We start from the raw sequence: 20,263 nt of genomic DNA on the forward strand, positions 1-20,263 counted from the left end.
TGGAATCGCATTTTAAGTGCACTGAATGTCGCGTGATTCAGTTTTAAATGCTTTCTTTGACCAGTGTATTGTGTCCTGTAAGTTGTATTCTGTTGGCTCGCAGCTCGTGGAATTGCCAGTTGTTGTCCAAGTGGAAGTATGTGGTACTGTCACCTGGCATGAGTCTTTAGATATGCAGTCTAATTAGGTTACCTGGCCAAGAGAGGTATCAAAAAGGGCATACTAGAGTGCACTAGAGAGGGCTTTGCTTCTGTATCTCTGCTGTGTGCTTACACATTCCCAAAACTGTGTTGTACTGCAAATTGCTTATGTATCAAGTATCATATCTATCTATCTATCTGGGCTTATTTTATCTTATTTTATTTTATGTATTCGATTTTATCTTATTTTCCTCTAAAAGGTGCATATTAATTCCTTAAAGGTACATAGTAGTACCTAAGTGATAAATATTAGTAACTTTTGAAAGGGTACCATCCCAGTTACAGCTTTTGTACCTTTCTTTCTGAGATAGATAGATAGATAGATAGATAGATAGATAGATAGATAGATAGATATCTCGTTTATCATATTTATGTCTATCTATTTGCTTAAATGTGGTTTTCATAAAAAAAAAAAAAAAAGACATGATTCCCCAAAAATCTCGATAAGCTCTTTTTTCACTAAAAATACTTTTTCACAGAAGTACAGCAACAGGAAGTCACAGCGGTTGGAAAAAGGTCATTTTTGATAGGAAATTCTGTCTGTCTGAATTTTCATACTTTAATAGTATGTACTAAATATATTTATTTATTTAAAATTTTTAATTGGATAACGTTTTTCAAATCTCAGGGCTCTTCAGTTCATGTTGCCTCAAGCAAGGTGTCCTTTGGTTGCACATTTCAGAATCCCAGTGGATGCAGTACGTCATCCTGTTCACCTACTGTGTCGTGAACTTTTTTGACATCCTAACCATTTAACAAAACCGAATTTGACATTGTATTCAGAAAATGTCATGCTAGTGAATACTGTCATGATGGGAATGTGCATAGACAGATTTGAGCTCTGTAGTTGATAACTATAAAAATACAGGTTCCTGTTCTTCTGAGAAAAATTTTGCACAGACAAAATTGGCATGTGAGAATGACACAGTCGGGCACCAGCCTCATCTGTTAAATCTGGAAAGAGTCTTGTATAACTGTAGGGGATCATAAAGTACAAATGTAATTGGTCTCATAGAGAACACATGCATTCCTGTACAGAACACCCAGTCACCCACTAAAACGCACACAATGGATCGCATGCCCCCTCAGTGAGCTGAATTGCTGCCCACGGACAGGGCAGAGTTGCTGAATTTGTCTGACTCACTCTTGTAGAATATTCAACATGTTAATATGGGTTTGGAATCACCTCAAAACACAGGTTACTAATCCTCATGCTGTCTTCAGCGCTTCACGGCACATCCATACTTTGCATATGCGCCCATGAATATGATAAGATTAAGCGCAGAATGTCATGCAAGTCTTTCCATCTTCGGTCCCATTGTGCCACAAACATGTGAAATGAACTGTAGCCTGATGGCCAGACTTTTAAACGGGAACCATCCATCAGCAGGGTTATTTTTGTTAACTAAAACCATTAAAAAAAAAAAAAAAAAACCTTACTTGAAATAAAATGTTAACTGAAATATATGTAAATATTATAATTATAATACACATATTTATTATGATACATATTATGTATTTTTATACATTAAAAATATTTAGAACATTTTATATTTATTTAACTTTAAAGACTTAAACATGAACCATCCAGCACCACGGTTATAATCATTAACTAAACCATTTAAAAATTATTACTTGAAATAAATATTTCATATTATAAATAAATATGCTCAAATATTTAATAAAGTTTTTACTATTTTATTTATATATATATATATATTATATATATATATATATATATATATATATATATATATATATATAATTTGAATGACAAAAATACCCAACAAAATTACTAAATTTTAACTAAAATAAAAATGGGAAAATAATAATAATAATATATATATATATATATTAATATATATAGCAAAACAGAGATGTTAAAAATAACACAGTGCTGGCAGAGGATAGACACATACTACAGGTGCTCAATACGATTTACATCTCTCCCATACTGGATGGCACACAATGTTGGCATGCTCCGAGATGGTTTCTATCTCTCTCCGAGCCGTACATACCCAGACAACACACATCACACATTCAGTAGTTACTCTTTTTTGGCAGCCCGGGGCTCTGGCAGTAGGTTTCAGCTATATCGCACCTTGGTGTTCCTCTCTCTCACTCGCTTTTCATTCTCTCCCAAGCCTCGGAGGTAGAGGCGATTTGTGATGCTGCGCTCACACTGTTTTTTAAAAAGTGCTTCCTCTGAACTTCTCTATCTCTTCAGATTAGTCAGGGAACAAATTACCTGCCTGCACATAAAAAGCCCCTCTCCAATCCTCCGCACAGCCATGTAACGAGCCTGATCTCCCTTTTGAAGAGTGGGCATGTTATTTTCCCTCTCGCCTGCAGGCTACCCTGCCATGCAAATGATTATGAAATTAAATTTAAAAACTATACATGTATTCAGCCTCTCTCTTATCGCTATCTGCACAAAGCGCATACAAATCAGGCCGGGATCAGGGCCTTGGCTCAGGACTGCACTTTAAAGCTTTGCTAATTGCTAATTGGGTATCTAGGTGTGAAATGGGCTCTGCTAACGAGAATTTAAAATGTGGAAAGGAGGGTTTCTTTTTTTCCGTTTCTGCTCGAGCTCTCTCGCCCTGTCTTTCCCTCTCCTTCTCTTTCCTTTGAGAGATGTCAGAGCTGTTTCTGGTGACATGCCTGTGGCAGGGATGACAGAATGAGACAAAAGAAGAGAGAGGTCTCTCGTTTCAAAATGGAGGCTCATCCTCACACAGGGATATATGTGTTGCTGGCAGAGGAGAGAAATGAGATACAGGTCCGGCATTACCTCGGCCCGTGCAAAAAGGGTGCTTGGAAATTAAATGATTAGGATTTGGGCGTCTAACACAAAGGTTTAGTTCTCGCTAGGGGTAACCTGAATACTCGAGTTACCGAGATCACGATCCGGTTGTATTGGCATTGTGGCCTCAAGCGAGAGACTATACGGCAGATTTCTCCCAGGGAACTGTGAACCTCGGGAACTCCAGCACTGCACGTTTGAGGTCTTTTCATTTGACAATTTTTCAGGTTATGGAGCACTTTACTAATGAGCAAAAACTTGAATCGGGTATGTTAGATGAGGAAGACGTCCAGAATGTTTAGTGCTGGAGGAACCCTGTACTGGCCCGAACAAAGTTTGCTTAACGCAAGAAACTAAAACTAACTACAGAAGTCTGATTCTATATGTTCATTGTTAGTTCTGTTTGTGGTACTTTATGGCAATTTTTCCCCCTCTGAATCTATTAATTTATTAAAAAAAACATGAATAGAGTACAGTTTGTACATACCATGACTTAAATATATATTTTTCAAGTTTTTAAATTCTCAATTGAAGTTAATTATTTTAATTCTGTAAAGTAAAAAAAAAAAACTCTTAAAACTCATTTATGAGTAAAGTCAAGAGTCATGTGGTGCAACCAATATGCAGAAAACATAAAACAGGAAATGATATCATAGAGAGGAATTCTTCAGACCCTCATGACGTGTCAATGTCAAAAAAACTTAAATTGTCTAATAATTTGACCTTTTTATGAGTAAAGGCAAAGTCAGTTTAGGTTCACCAAACTAAACTTAATCAAATTTAATGATATTTCAGAATTTATAATTCAAATAATGAAATATGATATCTATTGATATTTTATTTAAAAATATATATATTTTTAAAAAAAATTTTAAATTACTATATGATATTTGTAATAATATTATGTATAAAATGTTTAAGCTATAAAAATTATACATTATTATATACATTTTATATATAGATATATATATATTATTTATTTATTTTTACTTTTCTGGAAATTATGTTTTCAATGACTAATATTCTATGACTATAATATGACTATAATATTATTTTACTATTATTATTATGACTTGGTTATGCTACATGACATATACTCATTATTTAAATATTTTGTTTTTTTTTTCAGCACCATCACAGACACTCTTACTTGCCATTTACTCAGAGCCGGCCAAGCCACTAAGCGACCTTTGCAATTGCAAAGGGCCCCGTGGCCAGCAGAGGGCCCCCTAGAGTCACTGCTAGCTAGTGGGTGAAAAAAATCATACATCAAAAGGTAACATAAATAAATAAATAAAAATAAAATGGGCCTACAGCGCTCTTATCAGGCATCATGATAAGCACAGTTGTTATTTATTTAGTTCTTTATTATGGCGAGTTCGCGTGCAGCCGTGCACGAGCGCAAAACCTCACAACACCCTCCCCTGTCGGTGATTGGTTGGAACACTATTTGTTTTGGTTTTGAGTGGTTGGTGAAACCAATTGTTTTTTTGTTGTACAGATCTTAGAGCCATAGGCTGCCTACAGAGACGCGTTTTGACGGGCATGCTTATGAGGCAGGCAGCTAGCGGATCGTAGGAAAGATTAGATGAATGTGATTCATTTGTGGTTGGGCCTTTTTGGGGCTGATATCGCTGAAACAACCTTTAATTCATTTTTTGTGTTTTTTAGCAAAGTTACTTTTTTCCAAGGAGACCATGTATGCATGTGGCGCGCACACCAAATACACAAGTCTGGATTTTAATAGTTCTATTGAAATGTTACCTAATTCTTATTATTGTTTCTATTATCGTGTTTGTGGTGTTTTTAGATGTTATTGTTAATTTTGTTTATTTGAAAAATTTCAAACATTTAAATGTCCTATTTATTATTTATTTTATATAATATTTTATTTAAATGTTATTCTATTTGCTCTATTTCATTTAAAGTATATATAGGCTGTTGTTTGTGCCTCTTACACTCTGGTGTCAATTAAAAAATGTTTCTTTGATTGTCAGTGAAAATCACTTTATCAGTCTTTTTATTCAGCAAGTTAGCAAGCATCAGTGTGTGTTCATTGCACTTCACTGCCATTCAGCTCAGTGGTGTCATAATTTCCTGTTAGACATCAAACATGGAATCAACTCAAGAACTCAAGGTCTTTTATTGTCATTCTGTACATGTTGCCACATAAGAACGAAATACTTACTCAGGACCAGCAGCGTAAAAAAGATAATTAACATACAGCATACATAGAATAATTAAAACAATTTAATAGACTAAAATTTTTTAAAAATAACATAGTAGATATAATATGTACAGTATAGTAATAAGGTAGTCATTGCTTTTCTTTAGGCTTTACTTAAAACGGTCAAAGGGGCCTCCAACCAAATTTCGCTTAGGGCCCCCAAAGGTCTAGGGCCGGCTCTGCATTTACTCATAGCTTTTCCTTAAAAAGAAATGTTCACAAGACTGTGGAAAGTCTGACTGTATAAAGTTAATGAGTCAGATGATCGCTGTTGATTTGCTGATGGATGAATAGAGCTTTTTTTCATCCCTCCTCTAGCTTTGAGCCCTACTGAGCTCTAAAATCCGCTTCCTCATGCGTTGCCTCTCTCTGAGACACAGCGCCGGAGACAAACATCTGCCTTATTCTCCAGAGCCAAACCTCAGCTCTGTGCTGTTCATACTGAGACAGCAGTTGCCTCAGGGTTCTCACGACACACACACAAACACAGGGGAGAGGAGAGAGGCGTGAATGTAGAAGCACTTAGGAATGTGTTCTTGATCAAGGTCACTCATATAGGATGATCTTGTATTAATGGATGAATGTAATGAATGAAGTGAAAACTGGCATATTTTGCCGTATAGATTTTGAGATTGAGCATGGGTCTTTATTAACAGGGCCAAAAGCAATTTTATACTGAGTACTCTATAATCATTCTACATGAAAATATCCATGCGAAGATGCAGTTCAGAGGGGCAACTGTTTAACATTACAATAGCCTCTATTGCTACACGGAGGAGTATAAGAGAGGAAAATGAAAATCTGCTCTAACCTGAGAAAAGTCTGCAGTGAGCCCCCAGCAGAGCTGCATTTGCAAATCGCAGCACATAAATGCATATCAGAACAGTAGAAGTTAAATACAGTCCAGCCACACTGGAACATCATAAAAACTGTGGGTGATTTAGTTATCATTTATTCACCTTAATGCCCTTGTTGATTTTGTGGAACAAAAGACAGCATTTTGAGAAAAAAAAAAATCTTTTTCCATGCAGTGACAATGAATGGGGATTGGATGCAGAAGCAATATAAAGTTATCATAAAATGGTCCGTATGACTCGGGTCCTATATTGCAAGTCTTATGAAGCCATAAGGTGTTGTTCAGTGATAATCTTCCAGTCAGTGAGCTGGTAACCACTTCAGTCAGTGATTCAGTGAATTGATCTGAACCAGAACTGAATCAGTTCCATTCTGTAAACTGGAACAACTGGTTTATTAAAAATGAGTCAACACAAAAGATTGAAATTATTCAGCCTCTCATGAATGTGCCAAATAAAGCTAGAATGGCTCTCAAGATTTCTGGTTAACTTAGATTTTTTCCCTTGCAAAGGTATTTTATGACTTCAAAAGACTTAAAGATGTGTATGAACATGTTTTTGATACTTTTATGTTGCTTTATTTGTAGCTTGACAGCCCCAGTCCTCATTCTCTTTATTATACATAAAAATTGTGCAGGAAAATTCTTTGACGTACACTGCAAAAAAAAAAAAAAAAAGTGTCGAGAAAAATTTTCATTCAGCATTTTTCAGAAAAAGTTGCTAGTAAACTTCACAAACACATAAAGAATGCCAAGTAACACATTGAATCACACATGAAACTCCTCAAGTGGAAAAAATGAAATAATATTTTCTTGTAAAAAAAAAAAAATACAAATCCTCTAACAATCTTTACTTAGAACTCATCATCATTTTTATGGTGTGACGTTGGAGTGTGAAAGTAATGACAATTTATTTATTTATTTGTGAACTATTCCTTTTGTGATTTTTCACCTTTTAGAGTTTTTTTCTGCCTGCTGGTTATCATTGCACACACAAACCCACGGTGTGCACTTTATTCTGTTGAAATTATTCTTACCATGCACAGAAATCTCAATTAGCTCACCACACATTCATCTCTCTCTCCTCCCTCCAATCTGTCACATTCTCTCTTCCTCTCACACGTACACAAAAGGCTGTATACACTCTAGCAAGTATATGGATGTGGCCTCGGGTTAGACATGATCACATGTGCTACTGGAAACTCCCAAATCAAGTCAGCCTGCCTGAGCTGCATAGCCTTTAATAATTAGCAGGTGTGTGTCTGTGTGGGTGTAATAAAGGCATAATTTAGTGCTTAATTCTGCTGCAGTCCAATACAGAGTATAGCTGACCGTTTGCCTCTTTCTCTCGCTTTAGCTCTCCATTTAAGTGTGTGTGTGTGTGTGTGTGTGTGTGTGTGTGTGTGTGGTGTGTGTGTGTGTGTGTGTGTGTGTGTGTGTGTGTGTGTGTGTGTGTGTGTTTTATTTTTGGGCAATCTAGCTCCCCTTTCCCTGCACCTTTAAGAGCGCGTGCCTGTTTTCGTAGCTGAAGGTCACTAAAACGCACAAAAGCTCTCAGCTCTGCGGTACAATATAGCGCATGCGCAGTGCCTCGGGACTCATACACTGTCAGACTGCAATATGGCGAGAATGCCTGGCAGCGGGGACCACTGCCTGTAGAGATGATGAACCGGACCCGATGGCGGGGGGGAACGGGAGAGAGATGGAGGCTCGAGCGAGAGGAAGAGGAGGAAGCAGAGATTCAGGAGATCCAGATCACAGGGGAAGAGGGAGAGAGTGTCAGAAGAAGAAGCCGAGTTAGAGTGGGAGGAGTGCGGGGAGCCCGACAGCTGCGCTGCTGCCGTGGAAACGGGGGAAGCGGTCCTTATGCGGAATACGGACCTGCTCGAGTCGGCGGCGGCGGGAGACCCGCTCTTCGCCGCTTTGGACTCGGGACTTGAGGGAGACATGCACCGCTCCAGGCTCAGCGAGAACACGCGCCTGGCCACCCGGTACGCAGTGCGAATCTTCCGGGAATACCTGACGGAGAAGGCGCAAAGTACGGACTTTGAGAGTATGGACAAGCACGCGCTCTGCAAAGTGCTGCGCTCGTTCTATTCGGAGGCGCGCTCCAAAAAGCGGACAGCTGTACAGTAAGTCTTCCCTCATCAGCATCCGGAGCTCGCTCAACCGCTACCTGAACGAGCCCCCCTTCTGCCGCACGCTGGACCTCACCAAGGACCCCGAGCTGCGCAGCGCCAACCTCGCGCTCGCCGCGGTCATACGCAAGCTGGAGGAGCAGGGCGCCGGTCCCGTGGTGCAGAAGCAAGCCATCACGCGCTCCGACCTGAGAAAACTCTACAACTCGGTCGTGTTCAGCGCCAGCTCGCCGTTCGGGCTGCTCAACAAAGTGTGGTTCGAGACTTGCATGTACTTCTGCACGAGGGGGCGGGAGAACCAGCGCGAGCTCGAGGAGGACTCTTTCGGGCTGGCCGTGGACGAGGACGGACGCAAGTTTGTGTACTTCAAAGCGCTCGGGCCGTACCACAAGTCTCGTTCCGCGTCCTGGACGAAAAAAAGATCGGACACGGACGATGACAACCTGCCCCGCATGTACGAGACCGCCACGGAGTTTTGTCCCTACGCGAGCTTCGTTGTAAGTACCTCTCGAAGCGCAATCCTCTCTGCAAGGCGTTCTTCCAGCGCCCGCGGGGATCACTGCAGCGACACCGACACGACGTGGTACGAGAATAAAGCCATCGGCAAGAACCTGCTGGGCACGAGGATGCAGATGCCATGCTGTCGCGGGCCGCGCAAACACTGTCAAAGACACCAACACTGCATCGGCGCCGTCTCCATAGCAACGCTCAACGGCGATATTGCGGGCATCGGGGTCAAAGTTAGCGCCTCTCCACGTATCCCCGGAAACGTCCCAACATAGGAGCGCAACTTCAGCACGTGCTGCACTGCGAGGAAGAGGACCGAGCTCAAACCGCAGAAGGTGATCAAACGCCCGCGGACGCTCGTGTATCCGGTAAGCGTTTCGGACCCGGGGGCATCGCCGAAAAAGACTCTGCGCGCGCGCCGCCGTGGAGTGCGCGGACACTGCTGACTGTCACAGCGCTGGTCTCCACTCACTGCGAACCCAACGGAGAGAGTCCTCGTATGCTCCCCTCACAGGTAATAGCGGTTTCATGTCTTCAGCACCGTCGGTATAAAGACGAAATGTTTTTGACACGTGACACGGGCTTAGAATAGCCCTTCAGATTAGTTTTACAAGAAGCCCTGCTGTCTGTCAATCACATCAGTCAGAGGACAATTGAGTTTTCACACTGAGTATATTTATGCAAATGAATGATTTAAAACAACGTGGGGATGTCAAATTTGACTCTACATCTGTGTGTGTGTTGTGTGGCGTGTGTGTGTGTGTGTGTGTGTGTGTGTGTGTGTGTGTGTGTGTGTGTGGTGTGTGTGTGTGTGTCATTTTGCCATGGAACATTTGTCAGCAAAGATCCCTGATTTACTTCATTATAATGTCATTTTGGTTATGATGGTGTTTATTTTGTGAAACAGAGTGCGATTTCAGGCTGAAATCTCACCTTTTGAATTGTGTCACTTGGTTCCTGTTAATGCACAAGTGCATTGTACGTTTTCATGTTCGTTTTGGTATAATTGTTTGAGTTTATATGTGTTTTTTAAAGTCTGTTTTTAGACTATGATTAATACACATTTAATGAATTTGTCCTTTTTTTCTAACTAACCACCCATATAAACAAGTTCATCATCTCCATCTTTGCCAAGAGGCAGCAGTAAACACAAATTGCCAGCAGTGGTCCATTTGGGGATGTGATTAAGATTGATTCCTTCATATGTTGGTGAATATTTTTTATGCTTTGTAAGTAGGCTGGCACTAAAAACAGCACTGATTTCTTCACCCTTCAGCATGAAGGTGAGTGTGAAAAATAAAAAGCATTCGTTGCACTGCGGAGGAATGAGCTAATATTGCGCCTGTGCTGGGCTCAAAAACCCAACGACTCCTAAATATAATGCCTGCAGTGAGCTGTTTTAGTGTGATGTTTTATACACTCTCAGAAATAAAGGTACGAAAGCTTTCACCCTGGGTGGTACCTTTTCAAAAGGCACACCTTTGTACCTAAACAGGCCATATTGGTATCTTAAAGATACATATAAGTATAAGTGTACATAGTAGTACCTAAAAGGTAAAAATGTACCTTTTGTAAAGGTACCACCCCAGTGACAGCTTTTGTACCTTTTTTCTGAGTGTAGTGTGTGTTAATTAATATAGTGTAATGTGCTGCATTACACTACATTAATTAAACAAGGATTCAACAGTACCTGTACTACACTAAACATATTCATCCTGAAGAGTTTATACCTGTGCTTTTTTTTAAATGCAAACTTGGCTATATTGTCATTATGAATTTTATCATTCAAGTATTATATATAAATATATATATATTATACTTGAACGTTATCACAATTATTAATACAATTTTATATATATATATATAGAGAGAGAGAGAGAGAAAGAGAGTTATATATATATATATAGAGAGAGAGAGAGAGAGAGAGAGAGAGAGAGAGAGAGAGAGAGAGTTGATTAGCTGTTTTGAGTTGATTAGCTGATTGCACATGTCACTATATTCTAATAAGTTGTTGAGATAGTGGATAGGTGGGTTTTTGTTAAATGTGAGCCAAAAATCATCACAATTTAAAAGAACCAAAGACGTAAACTACTTCAGTCTGTGGCACTGAATTTTATTTAATACACGAGTTTCACAATTTGAGTGTTGAATTACTGAAATGAGTAATTAAACTTTTCCAATCAACATTCTAATTTATTGAGATGCATATATTATAATACAGTGTTTCCCATTCATTACTAGACTGTGAGCCAGCAGCCGCGCGCACAGAGACAATACTGTACAGGTACAGCAAGCTCTCACTGTTTGGAAGAAAAATATAAATATTGGGGTGGGGGTTTATTATGAATGTATGAAGGAAACTGACTTCACAAAAGTTTCGCTGGCATTTTTTCCCTTCTTATCACTGCTGATCCAGAAGCGCCACCTGCTGTCAGAGAGTGAATTTGTGTTCTCATTCAGCCTGTTTTTGTTTTATGCAGGTTTCATCTTTGTATCTTTGTTCGTATGGTGATTAAAATGCAGTGGTTGGTTCTAATTTTTAGTTTAGTTTAGTTTAGTTTAGTTAAATTTTTGCAAAAACAGTTTCATGGCGCAAGGAAGAAAATATTTATGGCTGTGAATTTTCTCGAGTTACCAGCCACTGGCAGATGTGAAAGTTAGTTTTAGGCCCCTGCTTGTAGAAATTAGGACAAAAGTCGCAATTTTCCCTACTGCAGAAGTATAAGGTAAAATAATATACTTGAAAAAAAAAACATTTTCATTTATTTCACAGTGTAATTGTTTTACAATATATGGCTATTACTCTCATAGGAAAAATAATATAAAATTATTATTATTATTTTATTCTAAAAATAATTGTTGGCTTCCAAATTCAGCAGTGAGACTGAGACACTATATCACAACTAAAAAGAGAGTCCCCTTTTTAAATTTCAAGAACAAGTAAATTCACCAGCTTTTTTCTTTTAGTTTGCACACTGAACCTGTGTTGGAGCTCTTAATTGTGAACTCTCAGAATTTTACTAAGAAACTCTCAAAGTGCACCAAAATTTTCTTACGGGGGAGCACGCACCCGCACCCACCTAGAGGGTTCGAGGACCACCTACCACAGTCACACAAAAACCTGTGGGAAACACTGAGATATATATATCATATATATATTTATTAAACCGTAATACAATTATTTTTTTTTCAGGATTCTATGATAAAAAAAAAAACTTCCAAAAAACAGCATTTATTAGAAATAGAAATTTTGTGTAACATTATAAATGTCTTTACTGTCACTTTCAAAAACAATTTTTAAAAAAAGTGTAACATTTTTTTAACCACAATCCTTTGAACAGTTATTTTAAACATACAAATTTATTTTGTCATCAGAAGTTTAGAAGGATAGTATGTACACTAAGTAAACCAACACTGTACTAGCTTCTGACACATGTTGCTTAAATGGCATACTCATAACCCTGACTACTGTTCAAGAAACCACTGATGACAAAACATTATAAAAGAATTAATACACACACTCAAAAAAAAGCAAACAACGAATTACCTCCTCTTAATAAACATTTTTCTTAAATCAAACATTTATTTATGTATTTATTTATTTAGTAAACACTATAGGTTCTGCTTAAACAGTGATATGTAGACATCCATTGCAACATTTTCATTCACTTTTATTCTGATGTTTTTGGCTAGATCTATAGACCTGTATACTGTATATCTTACCAACTCTCTTTCTACCTCTCACTCTCAAATCACAAATAATATACAAAAAATATTCCATTATGTACATTTACACATCACCATAAATATCACTCTCTCACATAAGTACTACAATAATTAACCTACCCTGCTTGTTTATTTGGAGCATCCTCAATTCCAGAGTATAAGTTGGTGTCAACATCTTTTCAATTAACTAATGGCAGAGCCAATCGCTCACCCTGCTCTGGCTGCCAGCACCATCTGTGACATGTAACACATATTTTAACTTTATTGGGTTGAACTTATTTACTGCTTAGTTCACTGAACCAGCTTTGTTATTTTAGGCAAAAATATATGACTTTTTTTATATGTGTGTTGGTTGTGTATATATTTGTTGACTGTACAATTTTATTTTATTTTTGTCAAAATCCCCTGCTAAATCAATAAAAGAAAACATTTTCCACCACATGCTCTCATTCTCTCATTGTCTACAATGCAAATATAATTTTTTTCAACTTTTTTTTTTTTTAATTATGCATAAGAAAATGTCTTTTTGATCTAAGTTATTTCTTCCCTAGGCATAACTCCCCATTCAGCCACCATTAGAAATCTGTAGCCGCTAAAACACCCAGTTGTGCCAGAGATGCTTATCATTAGTGCTTTAATGTGCTAGCCTGGATGCATGTTTACTTGCACATGTTCTGTTTCTGCGTATTACCAAGGGTTGATGCTTGTTTTTTCAGGTCGCTGTATAAGCCAGTCCGCTGAACTCATTCTCTCAGCAAGTTTCATTCCGTAAGACAGTCGACTCAGATAGCGTTACTCCACTCTAGGCAAAAAATGCATTGATAGTGCACTAAGTACACAAGTATACTTATGTTACAGTTTACTTTTTTTCTGTTTTTCATCTTTAAAGGAAATTCTGCCCATGGCTGTTTCAAGACCATTGAGATTTAGCAAACAGTTATTTCCCAGCACAAGCAGTGTTATGTCAGACGAAGCCCATGGAACGAGCCCCTACTGATACTAATGAGAGTGGCGCTGCTGTAATGTTGTGTAGTGCTGACAGCCAAATCACCATTAATGTCGTAACAGGTCAATTTAAATATTTCCACTTATGTTTGTAAATGTAGTTGTCAAGACCGGTAGAAATGATTATCTGTGTTTATGTATGTGTTATTTAGCGTTGTGCTCCCATTCCACACTCATGGCACGGTAACCAAATGAAGAGGCTGCTTCAGGTGTTTCTGTTCAAATACTTTCCCATTCTTGTTCAGTGTGCAGCCAGAGAGTGATATAAGTTAGCGAAGTTGATTCCCAGAAACACAGGACAATGGATGATGGGAGTTGGAGGCAAAAGGGCCTATAGAAGTATTGAGGAAGCCTGCAGTTCTGTATGGTTTCAGCTAGTGACAGAGATCAAGTCAAAATGAAATTAAAATTGACACCTGTTTATGTAATACACACTCCTTTTTGACATAAAATAAAAATTTAAAATTGGTAAAATTTAAACCAGTGGTGCCCAAACATTTGTTACGAAGGTCTGAAGGTAAATCTTACATTAAATCCTATTATAATATTAAAACAGACATTTAAAAAAAGAAATGAGAGAGAGAGAGAGAGAGAGAGAGACAAGAGTTAGTGGTTGCCCAAGTGGTCTTCTTTGTTGTCTTTAATAAACATTGTATTTCAGATTAATTAAGAACATTTAAATCACAGTATAGTCATAAACATGTTGAAACAAAATAATACATATAGATACTTAAATCAAATCACAGTAAGCAATTAAATAAATAACCATATGCACAGAAATGTTCTAAATCTTCCACACATCTGACTTTACTCATAAATATCTCAGGTAAGTATTTCAGGTAATTAATACAAGTAACAGTTAATACACAAGTGACTCAGATAAATGGTACATGAATGCATGAATCAATTGAAACAATATATTATGACACGGACTGCACGACAGGCCAAAATCAAGGGTCATCGGGCAGGCCATCAACTTTCACCCATGGGCCTGTGAAATTTCTTTTCTGCTGACGTCACAAATGCCTTTTACTTGTTCAGCCCATCCCTTCCAACCACCTCGTTCCATTCTGGTGTGTGTCCGCTTTACATGATCCAATCAAATCCTGATCCATAAACTCAAGTCCCATGTTTTTTTTCAACAAAGTAAAGTGGGTTTCAAATGCCGTTTTATGTTGACTCATTTAACCTCCTAATATGAATATTAATCTTGAAATTGCCTATCTTACCTATCATCAATTTTTTTTTTCAGGAAAATCGCAGTAACAGTGTGGGCATGTCGACTCGGCCGATCTTGGCACATTCGCCGGTCTCCCCGCTGGGTACAGCTGGCATCCCCACACCTGCACAGCTCACGAAGGCCAACGCACCGGTCCACATTGATGTAGGGGGTCACATGTATACCAGCAGCCTGGCCACATTAACCAAATACCCAGAGTCCAGGTACATTTCACACATAGACACAAAACTATATAAAAATGGACACCATAGTGTAACAGATAGGGCTGGGAATTGATTCCAGAAAAGAATTCTGAGGTGCATGTTGCGAATAGAGTTTCTAAACAGATCAATGTCAAGGTCACGATGAAACATTCAAATAAAAGCATATATTGCCGATTATTACCTTTAATTAAAGTTAATGAGTGTGTTTTCATTTTGTGATTCAGCATGTTGAAAAGCATACAACTGACAAATATTGATTAGCCTATGTCTTGGATAAGTTTCCTAATTTAAAAGTTTTGCACCTAAAACACACAATACAGACACTGATGCACATGGATTTGTTTCTAGGTCCTTTAAATTATATAAAAAGAATAAACTCATCTTATAAACTTTAAGCACTGTTCTGAACTGCATGAAAAGATAATGAATGATTATTATCAGCATCTGTTATCTTTTCATCCATTATTAAGGAAGTTTAAAAGGATGTTAGCTTTTATATCATATAGTAAGAAAAGAATTGAAAAAAAGAATTGAAAGCAACAGTCAGTAATTGATTCCAGAGTTGATTCCAGGAATCTGAATGAGAGTCCAAAAAAATTCGGAAACCTGCCCTAATAATAGATGAGGGAGGTGTTCTTTTTACCAATCAAAATAATATTTTATTTTACTGTCTTCCAATTCATTTGGCAGTCAGCCTAAAATTTCTGAAACGCATGTCATCCTCTGAACACGTCTGTTCACACACAAGTCCGTTATGATGTGTGTTAGCTCCATATGTGTGTGTTTTGCGTGTGAGTGTGTGTGTATGTGCGGCTTGTCTGTGCTCATTAGCTCACTGACCGGTATGTTTCTGCAATGCCAAAGAGGCATTATTGTCTTGTAGCTGCTGACTGAGTCAAACATCAGAGCACAGGCCAAAAGGAGCCTAAAGCGCTTTTGAGCCAGACTAGCACCATTTGTTTCACAACTGCTCACACACATGTCTCACACAGTTTCTGCTTCTCCCACTGTCCCTTACAGTGGCATAGAAATACTGAGTCTCACACATATTGTCTCATGTAGAAATGCAAACGGTTCTTGTATAATCTAGTATAGGCCTTGGAAAGCCTTTGTAATTGTCAAATAGATGTTTCTGAGAGCATTGGCATCAGTGACAGTTGTGATCCTTTCTCCTCATGGCTACTTGATCACAAACAACATCAATTTGACAATGCACTCATCTTAGAGCCAGGAAGCAAGGCGCTGGATGATGACATTTGCGTCGTCAGGAGCAATGATGTTCGCCGCCTCCGGCCTTGCCCTCCGTGATGCTGATGCAGACACAGGCTGCAGTTCAAGCAGACTGTGCAACTCGAAAAAATGGTCAAAGTCTCATGTATTTACATGAGCACACTCAGATGATTGTTTTTAATGAATATTTTAGCACAGTGGTTCTCAAACTTCTATCAAATTCAAGAACATCAAAGCAGCACCTAGTCACTACAATTTTCTGCAAACTGACATCTCTTTAAGCGCAAACAAAAAACAGTACATTGGTAAAACCATTGTTATTGCAGTTAAGAGACATTAGTCCATTAACTGGCCTTTTGGATCACTATGTATTATTTTCACATGACAACATTTGTATATTTGTATTGAAGTATATTGTGGAATTTGGACTAGAGCAGTTTATCTTAAAACTTACTCTGTCTAGAAGCACATGAAACTGCTGTTCAGACTGATTGTATGTGAGAATGTGAACTTTGAATTAGTCTTACATACTTGATTATAGTTACTTTTTATTGTATATACAACATAATTAGAAAAAAAATGTGAGGAAAAACATGGGAAAATAAAAAAATGCCAACAAATAAAAAAAGTATAAAAATACCAAAAATTAAAGAACAAAAAATCCTATCAATTTATATAATATTTGTTTCTTGAGTACCAAAAACATTAAAAAAAGCTTTTGAACTCCAAGATTTGACTGCAGATTTTTGAAAAACAACAACAAAAACAGAAAACTATTGCGATTAAAAAATAAGCTATATTTGTAATTAATTGTGTGTTTGTGCATGTGTGTGTGTACCTTGTATTCCCTATATTATGGGGACCAACAAGGATAGTAATACCAGTAAACATTTTTGGTCCTCTATGAGGAAAAAAGCTTATAAATCATTGAGAAATGAAAAGTGTGTGAGAGAGAGAGATATAGAAAAAGAAAAAACCTTTCAAAAAAAAAAAAATAGAGAGAGAGAGAGAGAGAGAGAGAGAGACCTTGCATAAGAAAGCTGTAATCGTTGTTGCTGTTCGATTACATCTAAATATTTTAACATCTGGCTGTTCCTCTCACAGGATTGGTCGTTTGTTTGATGGCACGGAGCCCATTGTATTGGACAGCCTGAAGCAACATTATTTTATAGATCGTGATGGACACATGTTCCGCTACATATTAAACTTCCTCAGGACCTCAAAACTGCTCATTCCAGATGACTTTAAGGTAGGAATTAAAATCTTATGCTGCATTTTTATTGATGTTATACTGAGGAATGTTTTTAAATAAATAAAAAAAAGAATAGTTCACCCCAAAATTAACATTCTGTCCATTTTTAATCAAACACAAATTGCTATATTACGCAGAGCTGTTTTTTTTTTTTTTTTTTTGAAAAAATGAAACAGATGTAAAAGTACTTTGAAGGATCACTACACATTTCTTGCCATACAACAGTTCATAGTGACCAAGTCTGTCCAAAATCAAAATAAATATACAGCCATAAACAAAGACTGATTTTTCATTTCTAGGTGAATCCTTCCTAACAGTTGTGCCATCTCTCTGTGTATCTGTGTGTGTAGGACTACTCTCTGCTGTATGAGGAGGCCCGTTATTTCCAGCTGCAGCCTCTGCAGGCTGAGCTGGAGCGCTGGCGTTCGGAGCAGGACTCTAGGTACACATCACGCTTGTGTGAGTGTGTGGTAGTGCGCGTGGCCCCCGAGCTGGGAGAGAGGATAACACTCAGCGGTGATAAAGCCCTCATCGAGGACATCTTTCCAGAGATAGGAGACGTCATGTGCAACTCCGTCAACGCAGGCTGGAACCACGATTCTACTCACGTCATACGCTTCCCTCTAAATGGATACTGCCACCTAAACTCTGTACAGGTGCGTGACACCTTAAACACCACTCACACACTAGCCAAATCCAGTTATTTACTTATTTTTATATTAAATTTTTTTTTTAGGAAGTATTGATCACTTTTTACAGATTTTTTAGAATTCATGAGCCATGCAAGCCATAAACAGCCAAAAAATATTACACAAAAATGTGTTACAACTGTCCTTATATCATGTTGAAGTAAAAAAAAAAATGTCTTTTAAAAGAATTCAATTCTTGAAAAGAAAACATCAAGTACACTCTAAAAAATTTTTTTTTTTTAAGTTGTAAATAAAGATTATTGGAGTACATTTTAAAAGAATAGACTATTTCAGTTTATATATATATATATATATATATATATATATATATATATATATATATATATATATATATATATATATATATAAATGTTAGTTTATTGTTTAATTAAATTGTTTTTACACCAGTAAAACAGTGTAGTTTGACATAACAAAATTAACATTATTTCTAAAATAAATAAAAAAATAAAACTTTAATGATCAAGAAGTGTATGCTCGCATGTATCTACAGTGTACAGAAAATATATTATTTTTTACTTTATGGTTACACCACATGTAACGACTTCAAACGAAAGTCTTTTAAAACAACTTCATCCAGAAATGTTGCATTAGAAACTACAAACACTGGCCTATGATTCATGTCAGGGAATGAATGTACAATATGAGCTCAATTTTTCCTATACTGTGCTCTGTAACCATTTCATACTGTGTGTGTGTGTCTAGAGGCTGTCTAATCCTGTTTGCTTATTAAATCTTTTGGCCCCTGGCACTTGCCGTCACACTAATGGAAGCAGGAGATTGAGAAAAGTAGAGGCAGAAGACAGGAAAGAAAAATGAGGGGAAAAGAGGGTTGAAGGACAAAAGCATGATGGAAAGTCACACAATGCAGACAAACAGAAACTTTGACCTGTAAATGAGAGGTTGGTGGTGGGCTGGGGTGAAGGGAAATTTAGTGTGGCAGTGCTGGAGAGAAAAAGAGGAAGGGACATCCTTAAGGCACACTAATGGAATGTGATCTCACAGTTCTGTGGAGTGAATATCTGCAGGACTGGAAGAAACTGTGAGAGAGTGAGACGTAGAAACAGACTGAAAGAAAGACAGAATAAGCAAGTGGTTTAAGTATCTCATTTTATTAAGTTGAGAGAGCTGCTGGACAGATGGTTTATAACACTTTTGCTGTGTTGTTTTTCTAAACTGAAGACAACAGTGATTTTGTGCCAGGGGTGTTCAATTAAAGGGATAGTTCACACAAACATATGAAAATAGTCACAATTTACTCATGTCATTCTAAATCCATATGCTGTTTTTTTTTTCTTCTCTGTGAGACACAAATGTCTTCACACTGTTCTTTTCAAACAGTGATTGTTTATAGTATAGCATCTTTAAAGCAAGTACATGTGCATCCCAACAAATAAAGCATTTCTCTGACAAGAGAAAGTTGATTCAGAGGCTATGTCTGTACCTCTAGACATCTTAACTATTTGTGTGGAGAAAAATATTTTCTACTGTGAAAATATTTCTTTATTAAAAGAAATTAATACTTTTATTCAGCCAGGATGCATTAAAATGATCAAACGTGACAAAAAATTGACTTGAGCACCAAACCCCAGCATATTAGAATTATTTCTGAAGGATCATGTGACACTGAAGACTGGAATAATGGCTGCTGAAAATCCAGCTTTGCCAACACTGGAATAAATTGCATTTTTAAATAATTTAAATCAATTAAATAAAATATAAGAGACTTCATGCAGAACCATTAAAACCTTACTGACCCTAAATGTTTGAACACTAGTGTATATTAATTGGTTACTCTTTGTAGAATATGAAAGGATAATAATTTGGCGTGTGTTTGGGATTTTTTGTGTTCGTCAGGTTTTGGAGCGACTGCAGCAAAGAGGTTTTGAGATTGCTGCTTCTTGTGGAGGTGGTGTGGACTCAACCCAGTTCAGTGAGTACGTTCTGAGGAGAGAGCTCAAAAGAAGTCACCGTGGGGTCACGACCTCCGTCATTCGAAATCAAACAGGAACCGCTGGATTAGCTGCCCGCGGGGGGGGATCTCACACAAACAATAAACTGGATGTGGTATTTTTAACTGATTATAAAGGGATGTTTTGATTTATGCTGTAATCCTCCGAGACATTTTTTCATTGGTACTGTCCCTAAATAAACCATTTCAAATAAGGA

At 37.6% G+C, this 20,263-nt stretch overlaps 1 pseudogene; it reads left to right on the top strand.

Annotated features, from left to right (window-relative positions):
- The first annotated feature begins 7,872 nt into the window (after window positions 1-7,872).
- LOC122134323 lies at window positions 7,873-20,117 on the top strand (annotated as a pseudogene).
- The last annotated feature ends 146 nt before the right edge of the window (window positions 20,118-20,263 follow it).

Source organism: Cyprinus carpio, chromosome A20 (assembly GCF_018340385.1).
Source record: "Cyprinus carpio isolate SPL01 chromosome A20, ASM1834038v1, whole genome shotgun sequence".
NCBI classification, from domain to species: Eukaryota; Metazoa; Chordata; class Actinopteri; order Cypriniformes; family Cyprinidae; genus Cyprinus; species Cyprinus carpio.